At 31.6% G+C, this 25,858-nt stretch overlaps 2 pseudogenes across 1 annotated transcript; both read left to right on the forward strand.

Moving 5' to 3' along the window:
• The first annotated feature begins 13,698 nt into the window (after positions 1-13,698).
• LOC146923120 (65-kDa microtubule-associated protein 1-like) lies at positions 13,699-19,560 on the forward strand (annotated as a pseudogene). The gene is made up of 16 exons (XR_015010887.1): positions 13,699-13,778; positions 13,873-13,941; positions 14,022-14,158; positions 15,577-15,667; positions 15,755-15,835; positions 15,923-16,065; positions 16,390-16,465; positions 16,553-16,627; positions 16,715-16,839; positions 17,378-17,471; positions 17,559-17,612; positions 17,700-17,915; positions 18,045-18,311; positions 18,428-18,643; positions 18,815-18,970; positions 19,050-19,560. The product of XR_015010887.1 is annotated as a 65-kDa microtubule-associated protein 1-like (transcript).
• Positions 19,561-21,786: 2,226 nt separating this feature from the next.
• LOC146923121 (putative disease resistance protein RGA1 pseudogene) lies at positions 21,787-25,133 on the forward strand (annotated as a pseudogene).
• The last annotated feature ends 725 nt before the right edge of the window (positions 25,134-25,858 follow it).

A 25,858-nucleotide genomic window follows, 5' to 3' on the forward strand; every position in this document is an offset into this window, starting at 1 on the left:
CAGAGAAAATCAATTAAGAAAAATTGAAAATACAAAAGGAATGAGAAAGATGAGGCAAATAGAATAACACAAAAATGATCGAGGTCGAAAGATTAATAGATAGAGATTAAAATTTGATGAAAGGCATCACATTAAGAAAAATAACGTGATTTTCTGCGTATCTGATTTGTTGCATATCTGATTTGTTGGGTTTTGGGATTAGTATTAGCGGATTAGAGGAGGGAAAATACAGAAAAAATTGTTAGGCTTTTGGAGTGAACTTTGGTTCATTGTATGGGGTCTCAAAATAGGTCAGGGGTAATACAGTAAAAGTTAGCTTAGGTTTTAGGTTAAAATTAAGGCTAAAATAATCACTCGTGTTAACTTTTATATATAAGAAGAAAATTTGATGAAAGGCATCACATTAAGAAAAATAACGTGATTTTCTGCGTATCTGATTTGTTGCATATCTGATTTGTTGGGTTTTGGGATTAGTATTAGCGAATTAGAGGAGGAAAAATAGGGAAAAATTGATAGGCTTTTGGAGTGAACTTTGGTTCATTGTATGGGGTCTCAAAATAGGTCAGGGGTAATACAGTAAAAGTTAGCTTAGGTTTTAGGTTAAAATTAGGGCTAAAATAATCATCCGAGTTAACTTTTATATATAAAAAGAAAATTTGATGAAAGGCATATCATTAAGAAAAATAACATGATTTTCTGCGTATCTGATTTGTTGCATATCTGATTTGTTGGGTTTTGGGATTAGTATTAGCGGATTAGAGGAGGGAAAATAGGGAAAAATTGTTAGGCTTTTGGAGTGAACTTTGGTTCATTGTATGTGGTCTCAAAATAGGTCAGGGGTAATACAGTAAAAGTTAGCTTTGGTTTTAGGTTAAAATTAGGGTTAAAATAATCACCCGGGTTAACTTTTATATATAAGAAGAAAATTTGATGAAAGGCATCACATTAAGAAAAATAACGTGATTTTCTGCGTATCTTGCATATCTAATTTGTTGGGTTTTGGGATTAGTATTAGCGGATTAGAGGAGGGAAAATAGGGAAAAATTGTTTGGCTTTTGGAGTGAACTTTGGTTCATTGTATGGGGTCTCAAAATAGGTCAGAGGTAATACAGTAAAAGTTAGCTTTGGTTTTAGGTTAAAATTAGGGCTAAAATAATCACCTGGGTTAACTTTTATATATAAGAAGATTGTATGGGGTCTCCAAATAGGTCAGGGGTAATACAGTAAAAGTTAGCTTAGGTTTTAGGTTAAAATTAGGGCTAAAATAATCACCCGAGTTAACTCTTATGTATAAGAAGATTGTATGGGGTCTCAAAATAGGTCAGAGGTAATACTGTAAAAGTTAGCTTAGGTTTTAGGTTAAAATTAGGGCTAAAATAATCACCCGGGTTAAGTTTTATATATAAGAAGATTGTATGGGGTCTCAAAATAGGTCAGGGGTAATACAGTAAAAGTTAGCTTAGGTTTTAGGTTAAAATTAGGGCTAAAATAATCACTCGGGTTAACTTTTATATATAAGAAGAAAATTTGATGAAAGGCATCACATTAAGAAAAAATAACGTGATTTTCTGCGTATCTGATTTGTTGCATATCTAATTTGTTGGGTTTTGGGATTAGTATTAGCAGATTAGAGGAGGGAAAATAGGGAAAAATTGTTTGGCTTTTGGAGTGAACTTTGGTTCATTGTATGGGGTCTCAAAATAGGTCAGAGGTAATACAGTAAAAGTTAGCTTTAGTTTTAGGTTAAAATTCGGGCTAAAATAATCACCTGGGTTAACTTTTATATATAAGAAGATTGTATGGGGTCTCCAAATAGGTCAGGGGTAATACAGTAAAAGTTAGCTTAGGTTTTAGGTTAAAATTAGGGCTAAAATAATCACCCGAGTTAACTTTTATGTATAAGAAGATTGTATGGGGTCTCAAAATAGGTCAGGGGTAATACTGTAAAAGTTAGCTTAGGTTTTAGGTTAAAATTAGGGCTAAAATAATCACCCGGGTTAAGTTTTATATATAAGAAGATTGTATGGGGTCTCAAAATAGGTCAGGGGTAATACAGTAAAAGTTAGCTTAGGTTTTAGGTTAAAATTAGGGCTAAAATAATCACCCGGGTTAACTTTTATATATAAGAAGATTGTATGGGGTCTCAAAATAGGTCAGGGGTAATACAGTAAAAGTTAGCTTAGGTTTTAGGTTAAAATTAGGGCTAAAATAATCACCCGGGTTGACTTTTATATATAAGAAGATATATAATATATGTGAATAGAAGTAGGAAAATCTCAAAATAAAAATATTAGGATCAAAACCAACCTTCTGTCAATTATCATTACCCCTTGTATCAATCACCTCACTCTTCAATCCCAAAATCATTTCAAAATATCCCCATCTACTTCAAAATTTGTGTTCAGGTCGGAAAAGGAAACTGATATAAGTCTCCCTTAACCCCACCCCTCAAATAAACTCTACCATGTAATTTTTTTTTTCTGGCATAGAGTTATTTGCTTCTTTCTTTTTCTCAGATAATTGTTCATTCACAGCAAATTGGGATGGTAATGGATGAGCAATAATTTTTCTTATGATAGCTTGGAAAATGAAAGAGATAATTAACACATATAAATACTAGCATGGAGCCCGTGCCAAACATGGGTAAATAAATCACTAATAAGAAAATAATTTAGTTTTAGAGATTAATCTTCATGTATCATGGTCAAATAATTTTTTTGACCATGCAACTAAATCACGTCAAATAATTTTTTTGTGATATTTTAGGAACAAATTTTTTTTTAAAGAATATTTTTGGAACTAACTTAAAAATATCATGGTCTAATTTGGTCGGGAATGTGTGTAAAAGATTTTTCTATTATCGACGTATTCAAATTAAATATGGTTGTGTTATAGATTCAACAAATTTACTGTCAAGAATGAGATTAAAATTCATTGATAAAATTATATATAATTTGATACTATGATGCATAAATATATATTTTTATCCGAATATAAAAAAAATTAATGAAATTAATATAAATGTCATGGTCCTTTGTTGGAGTCATTTTAATCACAATGTGACAAACTCAACTTTGAATTGCATCCTAAGATAGGTCGATTATTTTTCTCATAATTTTTTACTTGTGAAAATTTCAGTCATGTGTCTAGGGTTTTAAATATAAATTATACTTAAAGAATATTTATATTTTAAATAAAAAATGTTAATTATATTAAAAAAAATATTTATAAATATTCATTCCCATGTATAAGGTTTTATTTATATAAGAACAAAATAACATTGCTAATTTATAAATAAAAAGGTGTTAATATTTTATTTCTACCCAAATATCAATTCATAGTAATTAAGTTGATAATGTTACTTCAAATAAAAGGTTCAAGATTATTTTGTAAAGTATTATGTTTAAAAAAAAATTATTTTGTAAAGTATTTTTTGTTGCAAGTCGAGTCTAGTTCAATAGTTGATTGGTGGGGTAGCATGCAATTATTCTAACCTTTCACGCTTTCAAACCTTTCATACTTCTTATGGTTCAATTGACTTAATAGAGGTGTCTTTCGCGACCAATCAGGTACTTGCATGGCAGGCTATTCGGGCTCCATAAGTCACTCTCAGGACATTTTGTTTGCGGAGCTCACAGCTCTCTATCAAGGTTTAAGGTTGGCGGTTAGCTTCAATTGTGAAGAATTGGCTTGCTATTTAGATTCCCTTCTTGGTGTTAATCTCATTACAGATGATTTAAATCAGTTTCATGTGTATGCTGTTCTTATCCAAAACATCAAAGACATCATGAGTTCCCGTAATTTCTACCTTCACCATTCGCTCAGAGAGGGCAATCAGTGTGCGGATTTTTTAGCCAAACTTGGAGCCTCGAATGATGTCGAGTTGTCTCTCCACTCTTCTCTCCCGGAGGGCCTGCTGCCTTTGCTTAGGACGGATGAATTGGGAGTTCTCTTCCTAAGGCGTTAGCCTCTTTTCTTTTTGTCTGCTTTGTTTTCTGTTGTTTTTTTTCTTTAGCCTTGTAACAAAAAAAAAATTGACTTAATAGAGATGATAGATTTTAATAGAGGGAATTGATGAGAGATATTTTAATTAAATATGTGTTTGGTTTAAAAGAAGGGAGAAGAGAGAAAGAAAATATGTGAGAGAAACTTAACAAAATACATCTTTGAATCATAAGAGAAAATGAGATTTTTTAAAACTAAATTACATTTTACCCTTGAAGTCTTTAATTTTAATCTGACTACTTCTTCTCCAACATTTCTACCTTGCTCGTTCAATCCCTCCTCTAAATCTCTCTCTCTCTCTCTCTCTCTCTCTCTCTCTCTCTCTCTCTCTCTCCTCCAACATGATCATGCCTCTCTTCCTTCTCTCGCCTATCCTACTTCTCTCCCTCTCTCCCATCGCACACCGCCACCCTTTCAACTTCGTTTGATCATGTTACCCTTTTTTTATTTTGTTCAAGAATGATTCCAAAACATGGACTTTGATTTCACTCCTATTTCAAATGACAATTGCTACTTGTTATGAAATCCTCCAACTCCAAACTATCAGAACGACAAATTGATCATCCTAGTTTGGCAAGACAATGAACTAAAATATGTTGTGCTCTCTTTAATTGTCTCTGTCTTTTCCAATTTGAGCAAGTTCTAGGACAATTAGAATAGACACCAGGATTTTCTGAAAAGATCTAATTTAGCTACCATTGATCTAGAAGGGTTTTTTGAAATCAAGAGATATTGTGATTGTTGGTTTAATAATATAGTTAATATCATTTTTGTTATTAATTAGTTCTTGAATGTGATTTCATCTTATCATTGGATAAGATAGATAATTAAGGAACTTGCAACTCTTGGTTTACCAATCAATAATATTCTATCGATAATCGGTAATAGGAAAAAAACAAAATAGAGGCGTTAGTGTATTATTAAATCATAGATGACACAAAGATATGTTCCTCATTGTCTTTTTCTACAATCCAATTATTCCTTATATCTACCAAACTTGTCAAATTATAGGTATCCTTTTAAGAAAATAGACTTCATGATGGAATATAAAATATTGTGTATTTCTTTCAAATTTAAAATGGTTGATTGTACTCAAATTTAACTTTTAAAATGATTACTATATATAATGATATAGTTTTATGATTTGAACTTTAGGTATAACTAAAAATTATTTTATATCAATTTGTACTCACATAAACGTTACTATGATTGAAGATACATTAACAACAAACAAATTAAAATCTACAAATTCAAGATAAAAATAAAATGAATATAATTGTAGTTTTTAATAATTTTGAGTGTTTTATGATGTGCATCCAAATTATAAGAGAAATAAGATTATTTAGTATTTACCTGCTTCTCATAATTCATATCTTGAAAAGTAATATATGAAATTAAAATAAATAAAGAATGAGAAAATGCAGGTTAAACCATGCATGATTGCAAAATGTTCTTCAAAATTATATGGTCAAGTAAACAATGTATGAATCTATCAAAGCAAGAATTAATCTAATCAATTGACCACACCTTGCATACTACAATGTTCTACAACAAATTGGAGCATAAAAGTAGAACATAACTAATACCATAATAAAGGTATCTAATCTAATAAGAATACAAATAAATGGTGTCTAATATGGACAAAAATGGTTTACCCTTGGACCATTTTCTAAAAGGTCCATATTACATATAGCTAAAATGGTGTAAAATAGTAAGTATCATGTTACAAACCAAAATAATTGTGTATATCAATTGTTAAGATCATATACATCAACCTGTCACTAATATAAATAAAAAAAAAGTTATTTTGATTTTGAAAAATAAAAAGCTAAAATTTGAACGTACAAAATTAAAAGAATTTATTACCACAATTTATCATTAAGCAATCATTTAGATAACGGTATGGAAACTATTAATGCGATAGTTGCGCTTTTTTTTTTCTTTCAAAAATTGCTATTAATAAAATGTTGATTAGAGCTATAAATGTTACTCCCTCCTCTCCTTAATCTTTATATAATACAAAAGCATACTTCTATGGACAAAAGTACATGTGGCATCTTCACATTCTTCATCACATTTAATGTTTTCTTATCACCCAATCAAATTAAATTATGACTCATTTGTTTTTTTATTAGCCAATCAAGATGGACAATGACTCATTAAGTTTTCATCAACCAATCAAAATTGATCAAGCCATGATTTTTTTCCCTATATATAGACAATTTTTTTTCATTATTTTCATGTGTCTCTTCCCCCATCAACAAATCATTATTTTTTTCATTATTTTTTATGTGTTTTGAAATCATAGAAGTTTAATCACTTGGTCGTAGATTATGGGGTTAATTTTCTTTTTTATTTGTATCTAATTGTTAATGGATAATGTTACTTTCCCAGGATCTCATTGGAGAGCATGTGTCTACATTCTACGACTTCAAGATGTTCAACATCAACAATATAATTTTTAGTCAAGACAATGTTTTGTATTTGATATAGAATCAAGATGTTAGAGTTTAGATACCTTAGGTTTATTGAGTATTATTTAATGAATTTATATGTCGATAAACTAATCTCAATAAATTGATTTAGCCTTTATCTATATCTATTTTATGAATTTTTGTCTTGCACAAAAACGTATATTACACATGAACTCTTATTTGATGAATCCTACACATGAACTCTTATTTGATGAATCCTAATTGATGATTTTAAATACATCTCCGGACATGTTAAACATCATCATAAAGGTTGCATACAATTGGTTCACATCATCTAATTTGGACAAACATTTTCTAATAAGAATACATCTTAAATCATCATGTTTTACTATGACGGCTTTTCACTTATCATAGTTTCTTCAATAGAATGTATCAAAAGCTTCAATCAACCATTGAGCAATATACATGGTTTCTTTTTTATTTCTTTTGACCATATATGAGATAATACACAATCCTTTAAGTGTCATTTCATCTTATTTATTTGACAATCAATATATGACTTTTTCTCCTTTAATTTGTCAATTAGATAGTTACTATTAAATAATTTTTTTTGTGGGGACTATTAAATAATATTGTTAATTTTGTTATCTACCCTTTATTATAAATATCATCCATTTGCAAGCAATTCCACCCACCATTTCAATCAAAAATTGTATTATTTTCAATCTTTTGTCTCAATGTCATGCCTTTTTTCTTTTTGTTTTTTTTTCCTTTCTAAGTTTCACGTATTTGGTATTTTTAACAAGCCAAAATGATTTTTTTTTTTTGAGAAAAAAAATCCATTTAATATAGTTCTCAAATATAACACAAAATGAATTATATTAACACAAAATTTTCATGTATTTTTGTATACTTAATAATTTAATATAGTTCTCAAATATAATTATTTTCGCATTTATTAAGGATAATATAATGATAAAGCAATTTAAGAGTAATTAATATGTCATTTAAATTAGAATGATTATATAAAGGTTAAAATGTGTCATTTAATTATTTAGAATGAAAATGCCTCATTTGGTGGATCAGACAGGAAACAGAAGAAAAAAAATTAAATGATAGCGTTAATTATAACCCTTAATTAAAAGAAACAACTAAACACTACCAAAAAAAAAAAGGAAACAACTAAACCAAAAAAAAAAGATGGAAACAAACAAATATTGAATTAGTATATTATAACAAATAAAGGGAAGACATTTAAAATTCAAATAGTTCGATTTTCCTATCTGTATAAAAAAATGAATTATTTGAATCTTTTAACCTTTTAATTAATGTTTTATATTCATTTGTTTTAAGGGGGTATTTAATTTACATAAAAAAGTTTTTGACAAATTCACAAAAAAAAATTCATTAAATTTTGATTTTTTTTGAATGGATTAAATTTTGAAATTTATATTTTTATAATTTAAAATAATTATATTTTATGTGTCATTTTAATTGGGTTGATCCAATAAATATTAAACTTTGTCATTTAATAGGTCAGACAAATAATAGACTAAAAAATACTCCCTCCGTCCCTTAATGTAACCACTCATTTGATTTTATTTTTGTCCCTAAATGTAACCCCCTTTTCAAATTACTAGATGCATTTATTACTTTTTTCCTAAACATACCCCTAATTAATAATACTAACTTGTCTTGAAATATGAATAGTCAAATTTAATACACATACAAACAAAGGACAATTTGGTAATATTAATACACAAAACAGACACATTAATTACACTGACAACTTTTCTTAAGAAATGTGAAAAATGCAAAGGGGGGTTACATTAAGGGACGGAGGGAGTAAAAGGTTCTTTAAATAATAGTCATTAATGTGGAATTTAAATTAAAATGATTCTGTTAAATGTCTCATTTATTTAGTCAGATGAAAAAATGTTATTTAAATGATACTATTATATGATATCATGTTTTGATTCACTATTTTTGCTGCTAATACTTAGGGGTGTTCAAAACCGAACCAATCCAAATGAAAAACCGCTAATCGAATCAATCCAAACCGAAACCGCAAAAAACCGCATTTGGTTCGGATGTATTCGGATCATTTTTTTTACCTAACCGCATGGTTTGGTTCGGTTTGCGGTTTTGATTTTACCAACCGAACCAAACCACAATATAAGAAGAAAAAAAACTAATTAAATAAATATATATCATCTAGATCAATACTCATAGAAATTCAATGGAAACTTTAATAAAAGAACATATTTTTTCTCTTATTAAGTTTCTACTTTGCTGCTTTTTCTATCAAAAATTTATTTATGTGCTACTTGAACTCTTAGAGAATGATTAAAATTTTAGTCTTTTGTATTTCTTACAAAATAGGATTACTTTTTGTCCACGTTTTAATTTGGTCTACGTAGTTGAAAACATTGTTGGATGAAAATAAAATTATAATGTTGGATGAAATTTAAAACATTCCTGAAAATATGTTGTGTTTTAGCTTTTTAATTTGATTTTAAAGTTGAAAACAAAAAAAATATATTATTGTCTAAAAAAACCGCACCAACCGATCCAATCCAAACCGGATTGGTTTGGTTTGGTTTGGTTTGGATTTTATTTTAAAAGTCAACCGAACCATACCAAACCACGTACTTATTTATCTTGCGGTTCAGATGACTTTTACCCTTAAAACCGAACCAAACCGCACGCGAACACCCCTACTAATACTAATAATAGCATTCCTAATCAAGATTGATTTTGCTAATAATGAGTTGACTCAATTTCAAGGGTGTGGATTCAATCTCCGCTATTAGCGTGAAGATCTCTTTGACAAGGGATCTCTAAAATTTTTGTAAGTGCTTATTGAGTCATGAGACATGTCCTGACCTTGATGTGTCCTAAATTTTTTTAATGTAAAATTAAAGTCTATTTGCCAGATTCTAAAGGAATTTTTTTTGTCAAATAATAATAACAAAGATAATTTAAAAGGAGAATCGAATGATATCTAAAATTAAATTTTACCAATAACTCGGTAATTTTTCAAATTTCAATTTTACGAATTTCCTACAATGTTTATCTTGATTTTTTTTAAAATTATGTTATATGTTTTAATAACACGTAATTGTCAAAAAAAAAAAAAATTACAAATGCACATAAATGTGTTTTAATATATATAAAAAAAACTTTCTCTATTATAAAGATTTGACTTCAGAGAATGCAAAAGTACACGTGTACATATATGGTGCTTAAGCTCACTAAATGTTATCAAACTAATCCACATCAGCATGTACATTTTCAGTTTTTAGTGAGAAAGGAATACATTAATATGATATTTAAGATTAGACATTTATCATATCATTAGTCAACTATGCATTTATCCTATAAGATATCCATACATTGATGATATCACAAAATTAAAGGGGTAATTGATGTTTTTCTTTTTTGAGGGGAAGGGGGTAATTCAGGTTATTTAATTGATTTTTATTTTATAAAATATTGTTTCTAACTTTCAACATTTTCACACTGTTTCAAAATTTAAAGTTCATTCTAAAATTTGAAATTCTTCTCGAATTCTCAAATCCCTTTTTCGTTGAGTGGAGAGTTTGGTTTTCGATTGTGTCCTCCTTCAATATACGTTGACATCTAAATGTAAATTTTACATATCATATTTGTAATTTTTTTTCTAAATTAAAAGCACAATTTAAAGAGAATATATGACGTCTCAACTAGACTTTATTCATTTTTGTTTATATGTATATTATATTATTAAAAAAAAGGGGAGATACAAATACAAATTAGGGGGACATAAACCTACCCCAGTAAATCCACGCAAAAGTGTAGGTCAACCCTAAACGGATAATACAAAAAATTAAAACAACACAAGTGGGTTAGCTTCTAATTAATCCTAAAACTAATCAAAGGTTTTGCGTATACATGTAACTCATCAAATTATTTCCCTAATTTATCTATCATATATTAGAAAGAAGAAAGACAGAAGATGAAAAATAAATTTGAGATTGAGATAAATGATACAGGTAAAAAAAAAAAAGAATTGTGTATTTGTCGATGAGGTTATAAGAAATAAAGTGAGTTGCTGGTAATTTTATAGGTCTATCGAAGAAGTTTGATATTTTTGGGTAATTAATTTGCCAAAAAATTATACCTAATTAAAAAACACTACAACATTTAAATCTTTTTAATAAGCACGAATTATGTCAACTCAACATTCTACGTGAGAATTTTTCTATAGTTAAATCCAACCAATGATCAAAAGTGAAGAAATTTGAAATAATATAGATTGATTAAAAAATAGTGCATGAAAATGAATAACATCCAAAAACTTATATTTAATATAAAAATGAAATAAATGACATCAAAAAACTAACAAAATAGTTAATCATAATGTTCGGAGTTTTGAAGAAGACTAAAATAGGTTAGAACAACACATTAAGCTAAGTGTGACTATAAAAGTGAGATTGACACCACATCATCACCAAAATCTTAACACATTAGTTATAGTGAGATAGCGAAATCAGATCAAAGATACAACGTCGTAAAAAAATTTGGTTGGTGGTGGTTTCATAGAGGAGTGTTTTTGTTTGTTTCTTTCATGCGAAGAAAGAAAGTAAATTAAAAAAAGAAAGAAGATGAACAATGAATTTGAACATGAGAGAAATTACGAGGGAACAAACTAAGGAAAGTATGTTTTACCCATGAGAGTATAGGTAATATAGTGAGTTACTGATAGTTTTTGGATTTGTTGAAGGCGTTGGCGATTGCTGGTAATTATGCTACCAAAATATTAGACTCATTAAAAAAATACCACATCAATTTAAACTGTCTAATAAACATGTATTTTGTGACCTAACACATCTATATTTTCCACTATGATTCCACCAAACACCAAAAGTAAAGAAATTTATAGTAACAAAGGTTGAATAAAAAAAATTGCATGAAAGCGAATGACATCTAAAAATTAAAATTTAAGGCTAAAAATTCAACAAATGACAGCCAAAAACTGAAACAAAAAAATCATCATAATATTATGTCTTCTATGGAAGCCTACAATGGGTTGTATCATCACATTAGACTAAGACCAGTCATATAAGTGAAATTGATATTGCACCAATCGTAAGATATTAGATATATGAGTCACCATACTTATATGTTGCTCGACATCTATTCTTGCATATAATGTGAAATTGTTACTCACAGTTGACAAATTAACATCTCTCCACTAAGTATCATAGTCTCTGTATACGTGATCCACTACCAAGAACCGCTCCCCCACAATGTTGAACCGGGATATGATACCGTCGTTGGACCTTCAAGGGGAGACATCACTGGTATGGATCAGCACATTGGAGAAAGAACAACCACACAGGTGAGAATGATACCACATCTTCATTCAAAACTTTAAGGTTTAAGTATGTGTTTTTTTTCCATTTGTTTGTTGTTCAACCTCCACTATTTTATCAAATCTTTAGCTTTAATCGATACATGATACATAATAATATTCTCTATGTCAAGTATAATCAAATTCTAGCCCGTGCTTGGCACGGGTGTCCAAACTAGTTTAATAAGAAAAAGCAAAAATTATCAAAATCAATTTAATCATTAAATGTTGTAATTTTTAGATATTTTTACAAATATACCATTATAAAAAATTGTGAAACATTAAATACATTCACTAATATTAAAAAGACAACCATTAAATGAGGGGTTCCCTAAAAAAAACCATTAAATGAGGGGTGAAAAGTCTTTTAACCAACAACTACACCTTAAAATTTGTGACATTTTCTTATAAGTAGGACAAACAATTTGTTTGAAAATTTTTTTATATTAAGGACCGGAGGAGTAATAAAATGAATGCAAGAACACATGATAACAATTATTTTTGGCTAGATTATTACTCCCTCCATTTCAAAATGAAAATCGTTTAATATTTTTACACACATATTAAAAAATGCAATGATTAAAAGAAAGAGAAAAATGTAAACGGTAAAATTAGCATTCATTAAAATAATAATTAATGAAGATTTGAAATAATATGTTTTTAAAAAAGTCTTTGATAGTAATAATGATTTTTTTAAAATCACCATTTATTGGCTCTTCAAAGTCAAATGAGGTATATTTGATTGTAATGCATATTTGACCTTGCGGAATACCATATATTCTTGTTCATCCTTTTCTACTTCTGAGGAATGACCTTATTAAGGGCTAATTTGTTTTGTAGCTGATGAGAGCGTATTTGTATTTTGTAATGTATATTTTGTGATATTTATATCCCGTGATTTATGTTGAGTTGAGCTTTGTTGGGATTTTAAAACAAAGTCTAAATTAGGTAATTAATTGATTGGAATTAAACAGGAAACAAATGAAATGATTCTTTTCCCTTTGAAAACAAAAATGAAATGATTCTTTAGTCAAACAAATAAATGAAACGATTATGGTTAAAATTAATTGATTAAAATTACATTGACTTAGAAAAGTAATAAATGTTAATCAGGCCAATAATCGCCACGTGTACTATAATGAAAGAGCTTTGAATTGTTTATATTGTAGATGTAGATAACTATTGCATTTACTTCACAATACGTATTGAATTAAAAAAATAATAATAACCCTTTTAACTTAGAGAAAGTGTAATAAGTAAAACACTAACAAAAGAGGGGTGATGTGGCATTGTGTAGGAGAGTGTGTTCAAAAAAGTTTGACAGAGAGTTTGATAATAGCATTTCTCTACATATTATTACTCGTCGCTCACATTAAAAACAACGCTGTAACCGTGCAGAAAACCTAAATTTCAAATTTGAAACCCCACAAACCCTAGCGCACACACAGCCTCATACGGTAAGCGATCTTCTTCTTCCGCATTTCTTCTCTCTTAATTTGTTTCGACTTCTATTTAACTGCATCGTTACCACGATTGTGACGTATTCTTCTTTCTTACTTGTTACTTTTAATTTTGCCTTTTTGTTTTGTGAAATCGCTTTGTTGTGATCCTCTATACACTAGGTTTTATCACCGTATCTCTGCCTATGTCGTCAATAATTCGTTATAGTAGCATAGTAGCGTTGCGGATTTTTGGCTGCGAGCCAGTAGAGGTTGTTGTGGCCCCAAACAATCGTTATGTTTTTCTTCCTATTTTTTACTTTTTATGTTTTATTGCTTTATTCTTTATATATATATATATATATATATATATATATATATATATTTCTAATTTTATTTTGTTATTGTTGGAGACTAGATTGCTCTGTAACTACAATGACTGCAACAATTCTTAATCATGTTATTGGACATTATAGATGTGGTTCCTTATTTAGGAAACTGAAGGTAACTTCATTCAATTAATTCATCTTTGCTAACTTAGATGTGCATGACCTCCTACAGATTAATAAGTTATGTTGTCTTTATTTGTTTGTTGTAGAAAACATGGCTCGAGCTTGATCTAATAAAAAAAGAAAACACGAATGGTTTAGATTTTGTCGAGATGGAGGTAACTTCATTCTGTTATCCATCTTTGCGATGCCCATGACTGACAGATTAATAACAGTATGTTGTCATTATTTGTTGTAGAGATTATTATGGGACAATAATGGTCCAAGTGACGAGGACCAGAACTTCATGCTTTTACCATCTGAGTTGAATTGCTTTCATGTGTGCTTCAAATTCTTGAAGAAGACTATTAAGGAAAAATCCCAAACCAACCCAAGGTATCCCCCTTTATCTATGTTATAATATATATATATATATATATATATATATATATATGTGTGTGTGTGTGTGTGTGTGTGTGTGTGTACGTGCTCACCTTCACTCACAAAACACACTCTGTTTCTAATTTGAATCACAAACCCTAGCCAAGCCTCATACGGTAAACACTTCTCCACTCTTTCTCAGGATCTACTTCTTCCTCATTCTTCTCTTACTTAATCACAACTTTGTTTCGACTTTTATTTAATTGCTTTTCTTTTCTTTAATCACGACTGCAATGTACTCTTTTGCTTACCTGTTACTCTCTCGATGGATTAATTTCACCCTTTTGTTTGGCGAAATTGTTTTGTTTGTCATCCTCTCTACACTAAGTTTTATCACCGTATCTCTGCTTATGTTGTTAGTAGTGCTTTATAGCGGCGACATAGCGTAGCTGTTTTTGGGCCGTGAGCCTCTATCGTGTCCGATATTAGGGTTTTGGGCCGAAAATCATTATCTACATTTTCCTCCCCTTGCATTTCGGGAGGAATGGAATTAGCACAGAACAAATCTTTATCTATTCTATCATTATAATATCCAAACATCGATAGAATAACCATTCCATTACATTTCAGTTCACTCCATTAGCCATCCTAACACTTCCTTTTTAAAATATACTTTCTTTTCCATTTCTCTTTCTATTTTTGCCTTTTTGGGCAAAATCGACATGTCTTACTTTTTAATTACAAATTAGATTAGTAGCAATTTATTTGATATATCCATTCTAAAATTGTGATAATTTTGCTCACATTGAAGTAGTTCAATGATTTTTTCCTTTTCCTTCCGGGGGCGTGGTTTTGCATTTTCTTATAGTTCCCTTTCATATCCCTTTGTCTTCTGAAGCTTATTTTCTTTTACTAGTTATTTGGTCTTTAGCACAGTATGGACAATAATCTAGTTTCTTAGGTTCATATATTAAATATTACTCCCTCCGTTTCAAAATGAATGTCGTTTTAGCCAAAAAAAATTGTTTCAAAATGAATGTCACTTTTAGTTTCCAATGCAAAATAACTTTTTCTTTTCAATTGTACCATTCAATTAATATTATGTTACACTACTTCCAAAGTATTATTTTTTCTTTAATGAAAAACAAACCAATAGTTGATTAGGATAATTTGGTAAAATTACCATGACATTTGACTACTTTATTTCATTCCTTAACATGTGTGCAATTGGCTAAAGCGACACTCATTTTGAAACGGAGGGAGTATATAACATTATCTATTTAAATTCCGATCTTAATCCGTGGCTGTGATGTTTAGCAAGTGTTTTTTCTTCCTACTTTTACATCAGATCTGTTATGTTTTTTTTTTTCTTCTCTTTTTCTATCTGTTTTGTTAAGAAAGGAATATCCTACATTATTTTTGTTGGGTTGCAGAAGTTGCTCTAGAACTTTAGTAATTGTAAATGAAGCTCATAACGATCTTCATGGAAAATACAGCCCAGGTTCCTTATTGAGGAAGCTGAAGGTAATTTCTTTCTGTCATTCATCTTTTCCAACTTAGATGAGCATGACCTACATATTAATAAGGTTATGTTGCCTTTCTTTGTTGTAGACAAAATGGTTCCAGCTTGCCCGACTAAGCGATTATAAACACATTGTATTCATGAATGATTTAGATCTTGTGGAGCTGGAGGTAACTTCATTCAGTTAATCATCTTTGCCATCTTAGATGTGCATGGCCGACATATTAATAAGTTTATGTTGTCTCTATTTGTTATAGAAAACTTGGCTCCAGCTTGGTCAAAACTATGAGGAACATAGCACGATCGTTTTAGAGATAGAGAAAGAGTGCTTGTATAAGTGCTTGGATATCTTCAACGAGAATAAGGACATAATTAAATTCAATGAAAACAAGTCTACAAGGTATCCCCCCCTTAACTATGTTACACACACACACACACACACACACACACACACACACACACACACACACACACACTCACACACACTCACATTCACATCACTTTTTCACGAACGGATGGACTCACTCGCAAAAAACACACTATACCTGTACGCACTCTCTCTCACGATCTTCCTCTCATACTAAGATCTGCTTCTTCCTCATTCCTCTCTTATTAAACTTGAACTTTGTTTTGACTTCTATATAATTGCATTCCTCTCTTATTATTTTATCTGTTTGGTTAAGAGAGGAATATATTATGTTTTATTTTTTTTGTGGGGTTGCAGCCTAGGTTTCTCTGGAACTTCAGTAGCTGTAAATGAAGATTGTTACAACTCTGGTTCCTTGTTGAAGAAGCTAACGGTAACTTCATTCGGTTATTCATCTTTGCCAACTTAGATGCGCATGACCTACGGATTAATAAGGTTATATTGTCTTTATTTGTTGTAGAAAACATGCCTCCAGCTTTGTCTAGACGAAAAAGAAGAGACAGTCATTGATGGTTTAGATTATTTGTATCTCAAGGTAACTTCATTCAGTCATTCATCTTTGCCATCTTAGATGCGCATGGCCGACAAATTAATAAGGGTGTGTTGTGTTTATTTGTTGTAGAGAGCATGGGACCAGATTGGCCTAAGCGACAAGGAACAAAGCTCAAGGCTTTTGAAGATAGAAACAAAGTACTTGAAAATGTACATGGAATTCTTCTTTAAGAAGAAACTCTTAACCAACCCAAGGTATCCCCTTTAACTGCATTTTTGTTCTTTAATCACGACCATAATGTACTCTTCTTGCTTACTTGTTACTTTCTCAATGGATTAATTTCTCTTTTTTGTTTGGTGAAATCGTCTTGTTGTGATCCTCTCTACACTGATTTTTAGTACTGTATCTCTGCCTATGTTGTCAATAGTGCACTATAGCAGCGGAATAACATAGAGGCTTTTCGCCCGTGAGCAGCTATCACTACCGACCGCTATTAGGATTTTTGCTGAAATTCCTCATATCTTTTTCTTTTTCTTTTCTAAGAGTATAAATATCAGTTATTCTTCCTTGTATTATGTTTTTGCTCACAAAGATTCGTTATGTATTTTCTTCCTATTTTACTTTTGATCTGTTATGTTTTTTCTTCTCTTTTTAAGTTTTACTACTGCTTTGTACTTTCGATATTTGTTTTATTTTTTCTATCTGATCTTCACAGAAGAGATTTTTTTTGTTTGTTAGTTAAGAAATGAATATCTTTTTTTTTTCTTTCTTTTTTCTTTTGTGGGGTTGCAGACGAGGTTTCACTGTAACTTCATTGCCTATAAATGAAGATCCTGACCATTGTATCGGAGAATACAGCTGCGGTTCCTTGTTGAGGAAGCTGAAGGTAATTTCATTTAGTTGGTCATCTTTGCCAAATTAGATGCCCATGACCTACACATTAATAAGCTTATGTTGTCTTTATTTGTTGTAGAAAACCTGTGTCCAGCTTGATGCAAACCATGATGTAGATTTTGTGGAGTTGAAGGTAACTTCGTTCAGTTATTCATCTTTGCCACATTCGATGTGCATGACTGACATATTAATAAGGTTATGTTTCCTATATTTGTTGTAGAATAAATGCGAACAGTATGCTCAAAGCTATGATCAACAGATCAAGTTGCTTACATCTATAGAGATACAGTGCGTGCGTAGGTGTAGTAAATTCTTCAAGAATGAGCTTGTCAAGGTCATAGCCTGGGAGACAAATCTAAGGAGATACTTGTATGCTGTTAAACTTGAAATTTCTACTCTATCATCAGCTCTTGGAGAAAAGATGCCTGCTGGAATTGTTCGTAACTTCTTAGCTTTGTTATTTTATCATAAGCACGCAACACTGCATATACAGCTTTATGATTTATGCATTAAAAATAATAAATTACGAACTAATTTACTATGCATATCTCTTATTCTTTTGCAGCCTGATAAAACTGTACGAACTATCAAGGACCTTGTTGAAGATAAAAGTAAAACGCTCAAAGACTTAAGGAAAAAGAAGAAAGCAAGACATACGGAATATTCACTTGTACTGTTACAGATCCTTAAAATATCAGATGAGATAGCTGGGTTTTTGAAGCGTAATGATGATAATGAGGATGACGTTCCTCCTAAATTTGATGACTATATCCTGTCCCAGAACAAGTTAGAAGAATATCGCACTTGGCTTCAAAAACTTCAAAATAAAAAGGTATTTTGGTTGCATAGTCTAATATTATATCAGTCAGTCACAGGTTTGAAAACTCCATTTGATTTGGTTCACTAAGCAGCCCATTGAGATTTTTGTTGCATTTCTTTGTTTGACAGAACGAAAGGTTGGAAAAAGTTTCTGGTTTTGTGAACACTGTGTGTGATCTATGTGCTGTTCTGGGTATGGACTCCTCCAGTATCTTAGCTGAGGTTCATCCAAGCTTGAATGATTTTACTGATGCTCAACCTAAAAGCATAAGCATTCCCACGCTAGATAAACTTGATGGCAAGGTCTTGATGCTGAAAGAAGAGAAAAAGCAGAGGCTTCACAAGGTTGTTAACTGTATGCTTTCAATTATTTGTAATTTTTGCGAACTGTGGTTTTATCTCAAAATATTCATGTTTATTCATACTAGGAAGCGAATTTACCTTTAATATTTTGAATTCATTTCTGATTGGCTTTTAGTCTATGGTATAATTTTTTTTTTCCTTCAACATGTGCAGTTCAAAAAATTAGCTTCTCAGTTAAATCGTCTGTGGAATCAAATGGATACTCCTCGTGAGGAAAGGAATCTGGTTGACGATGTTAGCTACACTATATCAGCTTCTGTCGATGAAGTCATTACTCCTAACGCCCTTGCTCTGGATCTGATTAAACAGGTACTAAAAGACCTTCTGAAGTTTAAAGGTTTGGGTTCCAAAAGTTACGCTAACTGATTTTTTTTTATTTTTTATGAAGGCTGAAGTGGAAGTTGAGAGACTTGAACAGGTTAAAAGGGTGAAGGAGGAAGAGAACTCAGAGAGATATATTCAGATGCTCTTATAAAAATAGATATGGATGCTGCAAGAGAGAAGAATTCTGGAGATATTGAACCAACTGAATTACTTGTTGACATGGACAATCAAATTGAACAAGCGAAAAATGAAGATTTAAGCCGAAAGGATGTATTGGATGGGGTTAATAGTTGGTTGTCAGCATGTGAAGAAGAGAGGTGGCTTGAGGACTATTATCGGGTAATTATAATCTGCCTTGTGCAATTTTTCTATGTGGTTGGTATTGTATAGTTTTGGTGAGAGGGGTGAATCAAGACATTCACTCTCAAATTAGTTATTGTATTAGCATTTGATACTCGTATTGTTTTCTTTTCCTAATTTCTTGAACCTTGTATTTATGAATTTTTAATTTTTTTTTACTTTAAGATGATGGTATTGCAACAAAGAATATTATTTATATGGTCTTATTCTCTTAATTTTGGAGATATCACCGCGACATCTAATTCAGGCATATCACACCTTATTTGCAACGGCACTACTTTGTAAGAATAACTTTAATAGTTATGTCAAAACCGTTGACTGTAGGAACCACGAAAATCAGAGGACACAAAAGCTGTACGTCTCTCATGGCATAAAAGTTCAAAGAGGGAAGGAGGAGACGAGAATGAATGGACGAAAAACGGTGTCTACTACACCGAAGAAACACTAGCAAACTAGTGAAACCGGCGACTCTAGGGAAGGAATCCTAAACCTCGAGGATGTGACCACACGAGACTATCGAATGATTCCATTCACGCTTATACAAATGAAAGAATATAGGAGGTTTATTATGAGCGTTGATTTAGCCACTTTTAAATTCAAAATTATATCTAAGATCATTGCTGAAAGACTTGATCTTGTTGCTCCTAATTATTATTTCTAATCAAAAAAGGGGTTTCATTCAAGAGAGACAAATTTCAGATTGGTTCTAATTACATAACAATTGTTGCAAATTCCTTTTGAACAAAAGAAAGCAATTTCTCAAACACAACACCAGGCAATGCCTCAGCCATTATTGAGAAACGCAAGAGTTTATTTTTTTTATTTTTTGATTGATGTGAAATGCAAGAGTCGACTGAATGGATGAATGAAAAGTGAAGAAGATTAGGCTCAGAATATGAACTATGAGTTGAAGCAATAGTGGCAAGTAGCTAATAAAAAAATGCTAATTCAAAGAAGCATCATTGTTGAAGCAATAGTGGCAAGTAGCTAATAAAAAAATGCTAATTCAAAGAAGCATCATTGAAAGCAACAGAGAAAATTTGAATAATCGATGCACAACAATCCACATTTGCCTCTTTGTCCTGCACAACGTTGGTCAACATGGATATCTTATAAGATCAAAATAATTTATAAGTTTATATGATCAAAATAGATTTGTTTGATAATTTTTTTTTTTTTTAAGAGTTTGATAACAAATTTCTAACTAAAGTTTATAACTCTTTTTAATGGTTTATAAAGTTAAAAATAGGATGAGTAGAATTTCGGTTTAATAAAAAATTTGAAGACTAAAACTGCGTTGAACACTTTTTATTTTGTACTTAGGAATTACTGGTTGGAACATAAAATTATAACAATAGTAGTTTTCTATTTATTGCTTCTTCTATAAAACCTGTTTTCAAATTACCAACTTTTTTTAGTGTTTTTACACAATGTAATTTTTGAATTTATTTTGTTATGATCCACGAATCAACCTATTTAACCTGGAAAATGCTATTGATCACGAATTATTAGACTTGCGAAGCCATCACGATGCAAACAGACTATATATTTTCATTGGATGTTTATTTGTTGAGATTCATATTTTCCGACCACCACCCATGTATTCTACTAAGCACTAGATTGTGATTGACCAGTTTTTCCATCGTGATGCCTTCAGGAATGAATTGTTTGCTATAACCTATAAATAGCATAACTCTTTTAACCTTGGACATCACAACAAGGCGAACTTAAATCAACATATCACGACCATAACCATTTATGAGATTTTGGTGGCCTAAGGCAAATCTAAAATTTGGATTCAAAATCGGCGACCTTGTTTGAATAATGATCTTGATGAGTGTTCCATCCACACTTTGGAAATCGGCGATTTTGTTTATTCTAACAATCTTTCCTTTTCTTTCCTTTTTTCATTACTAGATGATGCATGCTTTCGCGAAAATATTATACCATCACAGTAAATTATAACAAGGTCAACAAAGAAATAAGCTCATTACTAATAATCACCCCTTTCTTTAGAATTTAAGTAATTATTTTGGGCCTAATGAATCACCAATTCTTTTTTGTTGGGGCTCAAATTTCGTACTTAATTTTTGGGGCCTAGAACAGTCGTCCTCCTCACCCTGCGTCAGATACGGCCCTGATCACGACTCATTATCATCCGCGGACGCGCTAATCCAGCTCTAGTCCTCACTGGTCAAAACTAAAATTACTAATTAAAAAGATTAGTCATCCATGTTCACCAGCGTTAATATATTGGAACTTTCACGTGGCACATGACTCAACTTATCATTGTTATTTTTTCAATTATTGAACAACAATAATTGAAGATGACCAATGTTAAAATATTATTACTCTATTGCATCGTGGATGCTGCTTTCGTTTATTATATTCTTCGTTTCCAATTGTCTAGAGCTACTTGATACATTTGCATTCTACTCATAGCATTGTTCATCCTCCGAGCTAAACGAGTCCTTTATCTTCACTTTACTTTTCATTCAACTCTTCCATTTCTCAACAATGGTCGAGGCCTTGCTTGATGTTGTCTTTAAGAATTTGCTTTCTCTTCTTCAAAGCGAGTTCGCAACCATCTCTGGTATCAATTCAAAGGCTCAAAAGCTGTCAAACACCTTAGATCTCATCAACGCTGTTCTTGAAGATGCTGAGCACAAACAAGTCACTAACAATTCTATAAAGGTATGGCTTCAACAACTCAAAGATGTTGTTTACGTGCTTGATGATGTTCTTGATGAGTGTTCCATCCAGTCCCATCGACTCAAGGGAGCATCCTTTTAAGAACATCAGGATTCGCCATGAGATTGGCATGAAGTTCAAAGAGATTACAAGAAGATTCGATCAAATTGCTGAAAGTAAGAACAAATTTCTTCTACACGTCGGTGGTACTGTTAGAGAAAAGTCCATTGAAGTAGCTGAAGTGCACCAAACAACCTCAATTATTGCTGAGCCTAAAGTGTATGGACGAGAAGACGATAAAGAAAAGATTGTCTTGTTTCTTCTAACCCAAGCAAAGGGTGCTGACTTCCTTTCTGTGTATCCCATTGTTGGCTTAGGCGGTGTTGGAAAAATAACTCTTGCTCAGTTGGTCTACAATGATCATCAGGTAAGCATTAATTTTGATACAAGAGTTTGGGTGTGTGTTTATGAGATTTTCTTTGTTAACAAAATTATGTGTTCTATTTTAGAATCTATTACAAGAGATAAGTGTTATTACTCCAGTTTAGATGTAATACAAAGGAAAGTGCAAGAAGTGTTGCAGGGTAAAAGTTTTTTACTAGTCTTGGATGATGTATGGAAAAGAAATCAGGAATTGGATTTCGGATTAAGCCAAGATAATTGGAATAAGTTGAAATCCGTGTTGACGTGTGGACCCAAAAGTGTTTCCATTTTAGTTTCCACTCCTGACAAGGATGTTGCCACAATCATGGGAACGTGCTAAGCTCATTATCTATCTTGTCTCTCTGAAGAGGAATGTTGGTTGTTGTTCAAACAATATGCATTTGGAGACGAGAAAGGAGAGCGGGCAGAGCTTGTGGCAATAGGCAAGGAGATAATAAAGAAGTGTGGGGGATTGCCTCTTGCAGCACAAGCATTGGGAAGTCTAATGCGCTCAAGATGTCACAAAAAGGAATGGCTTGAAATTATAGATAGTGAGATTTGGACTTTGAGTGATGAGAATTTGATTTTGCCCGCCTTGAGAATGAGCTACATATATTTAACACCAACCTTAAAGCAATGTTTCGCTTTTTGTGCAATATTTCCAAAAGATACAGAAATAATGAAGGAAGATTTGATTATCTTTGGATGACTAATGGATTTATTTCAGCTAGGGAAAATTTGGAGGTTGAAGATGTTGGAAGTATGGTTTGGAATGAATTGTGCCAAAAATCATTCTTCCAAGTCATCAAGATGGATGTTGATTCAAAGGATATTTCTTTCAAGATGCATGATCTTGTCCATGATCTAGCTCAATTTGTTACAGGGCCCGAGTGTATGATTTTGGAGAACACAAACACTGATTTGTCAAGAAGCACTCACCACATTAGCTTTCGTTATCCCACTTTGCTATCAATCAATGAAGGTGCCTTCAAAAAAATTGAATCCTTGCGAACTCTGTATGCTATAAAATCTTATGACTGCTGCAGTTATGATTCTAGTCGCTTCCCAAAAAATAGTTCTTTGCGAGTTTTATTCATAGATTGTTCAATGTTGAATTCACTTAAAAGTTTTACTCATTTGAGATATTTGGAGATTTATGGTTTCTCAAAGTTTGAACCCATATCTTACTCACTTCATACCTTGCAAAAATTGGAAGTCTTAAAATTTAAAAGCTTTTGGAAAATGACAAGTTTACCAGAACACTTGAGTCAATTACAAAATCTCAGACACCTTGTCATCGAAGATTGTAATGCATTGTTTTCTCTCTTTCCTAATATTGGAAAATTATCTTGCCTAAGAACATTAAGTGTATTCATTGTTCGTCCAAAGATAGGATATAGCTTGGCAGAGTTACATGATCTAAAGCTGGGAGGCAAACTTAGCATCGAAGGCCTAAAAAATGTTGGTAGTTTATCTGAAGCTCATGAGGCCAATTTGATGAGTAAAAAAGACCTCCAAGAATTATGCTTATCATGGAGCAAAAGTGCAGCATTTGCGGAGGGACCTACTACTAGTGCAGAGCAAGTAATCGAAGCACTTCAACCGCACTCAAATCTTAAGAGGTTGAAAATAGATCTCTATGACGGATTATGCTTACCAAGTTGGATCAGTATTCTGAGTAGTTTAGTTTCTCTTGAACTTTCAAGCTGTGACAACTGTGTGCAACTTTCATCATTTAGCAAACTACCATCTCTAAAAAATATCTATTTACGCCAGATGAATAATGTGCAGTACTTGGAAAATGATGAACCTCGCCATGGTGTGGAGGTGAGGTTTTTCCCATCTCTAGAGGAACTCTCGTTAGATGGCTTACCAAACCTAGAGCGGTTGTTGAAAGTGGAAAGAGGAGAGATGTTCCCCCATCTTTCTAATATAACCATCATCAATTGTCCTAAACTTGTGTTGCAACTCCTTCCATCTGTTCAATACCTATTTGTAGATGGATGTAACACAAATTTATTGGATCAAATCTCTAGTTTCTATGGTCTTTCCACTCTTCATCTAACCAGAAATGAAAACGCGACAACCCTCCCTGAAGGCATGTTGAGAAACTTGACTTGTCTGCAAACTCTGACAATATCTGATTTCCTGAAATTGATGGAATTACCAAATGAACCCTTCAGCCAAGCTTTGGAGCATTTGTGTATCAACCGTTGTAGCGAACTTGAGTCTTTACCGGAGAAAATTTGGGAAGGTCCACGGTCCCTTTGAACGATCGATATTGTTGAATGTGAAGCATTGAGATCTTTGCCAGAAGGTATCCGGCACCTCACTTCAGTTGAGGTTTTGACTATTCGTAGTTGCTCTGCGTTAAAGAAGCGGTGTGAGGAGGAAATAGGGGAGGATTGGGAAAAGATAGCACGCATTCCAAAATTACTGATTTGGTAGCGTGGAGAAAAGGAAGTATACTTTTGGACAGCATTGGTACAACTTGTTACCCGATCTGGTAGGCTCCATCTTCCCTTCCACCCTTCTTTTGATTGAATTTGTTATTATGCAGTAACATTTTCTTTTACTTATTATGTAGCTATTCGCTAGATTGGATTATTTTGTAATGTATAATTCAAACTTGAGAACTTCACTTTTCTATTCTCGACAAGTCTTGTTAATCTCATTTTATTGTATTTAGCAATGTCAATAAATACCTGAATTATTGACCTTAGTGCCTTTGTTATGTTTTATTCCAAAGAATTGTGTTTAGTCACACAACATGTGACCATTTTGCATCTGCATACATTTCAAGATTCAAGGTATAGAGATCTATTCGTTGATAATATTTTAATTCATCTTCAAATTCAGGCATAGTCTACTACGTATTTTCAGCATCCCAAAAATTAAAAATAATACTCCAAAGTTCAAAATATAACGGTATATCATTCAACAAATATTTTTTCAATCAGTGGTCTAGAAACTAAAATTTCATAACAGAAACAACAATTTTTTTCAGTTTTTCATAAAAGGAAAAATTATATAATAGGAGCCACAAAAAAAAAAAAAAAATGATTGTGATTTGAGTTTGAGTTAAATAAAATGTGGTAAAAAGATATACAAATGTACTTCTACATTTCTTAGTTCCTAGATTGTGAATATGATAGAGTACATATGTGCACTGTGACTAATAGAATACAATTATGAACATCTAGCTAGAGAACCATATACTAAAAATTGATTAGTGCATCTATATCTGAGTTTAGTCTTCTCAATTTGGTAAATTATGACTTTTCTCTGATGACGAAAATTAAATAATGCAAACTTCACTTTCTGGGATCCTTGGCTGCAGCAAATTCACTTTCTAAATGGACTTTGCACAATTTGACAAATTCTTGGCAAGGTTCTCCT

Source organism: Medicago sativa, chromosome 5 (genome assembly GCF_051527215.1).
Source record: "Medicago sativa cultivar Bolivia chromosome 5, Bolivia_mono, whole genome shotgun sequence".
NCBI lineage: Eukaryota > Viridiplantae > Streptophyta > Magnoliopsida > Fabales > Fabaceae > Medicago > Medicago sativa.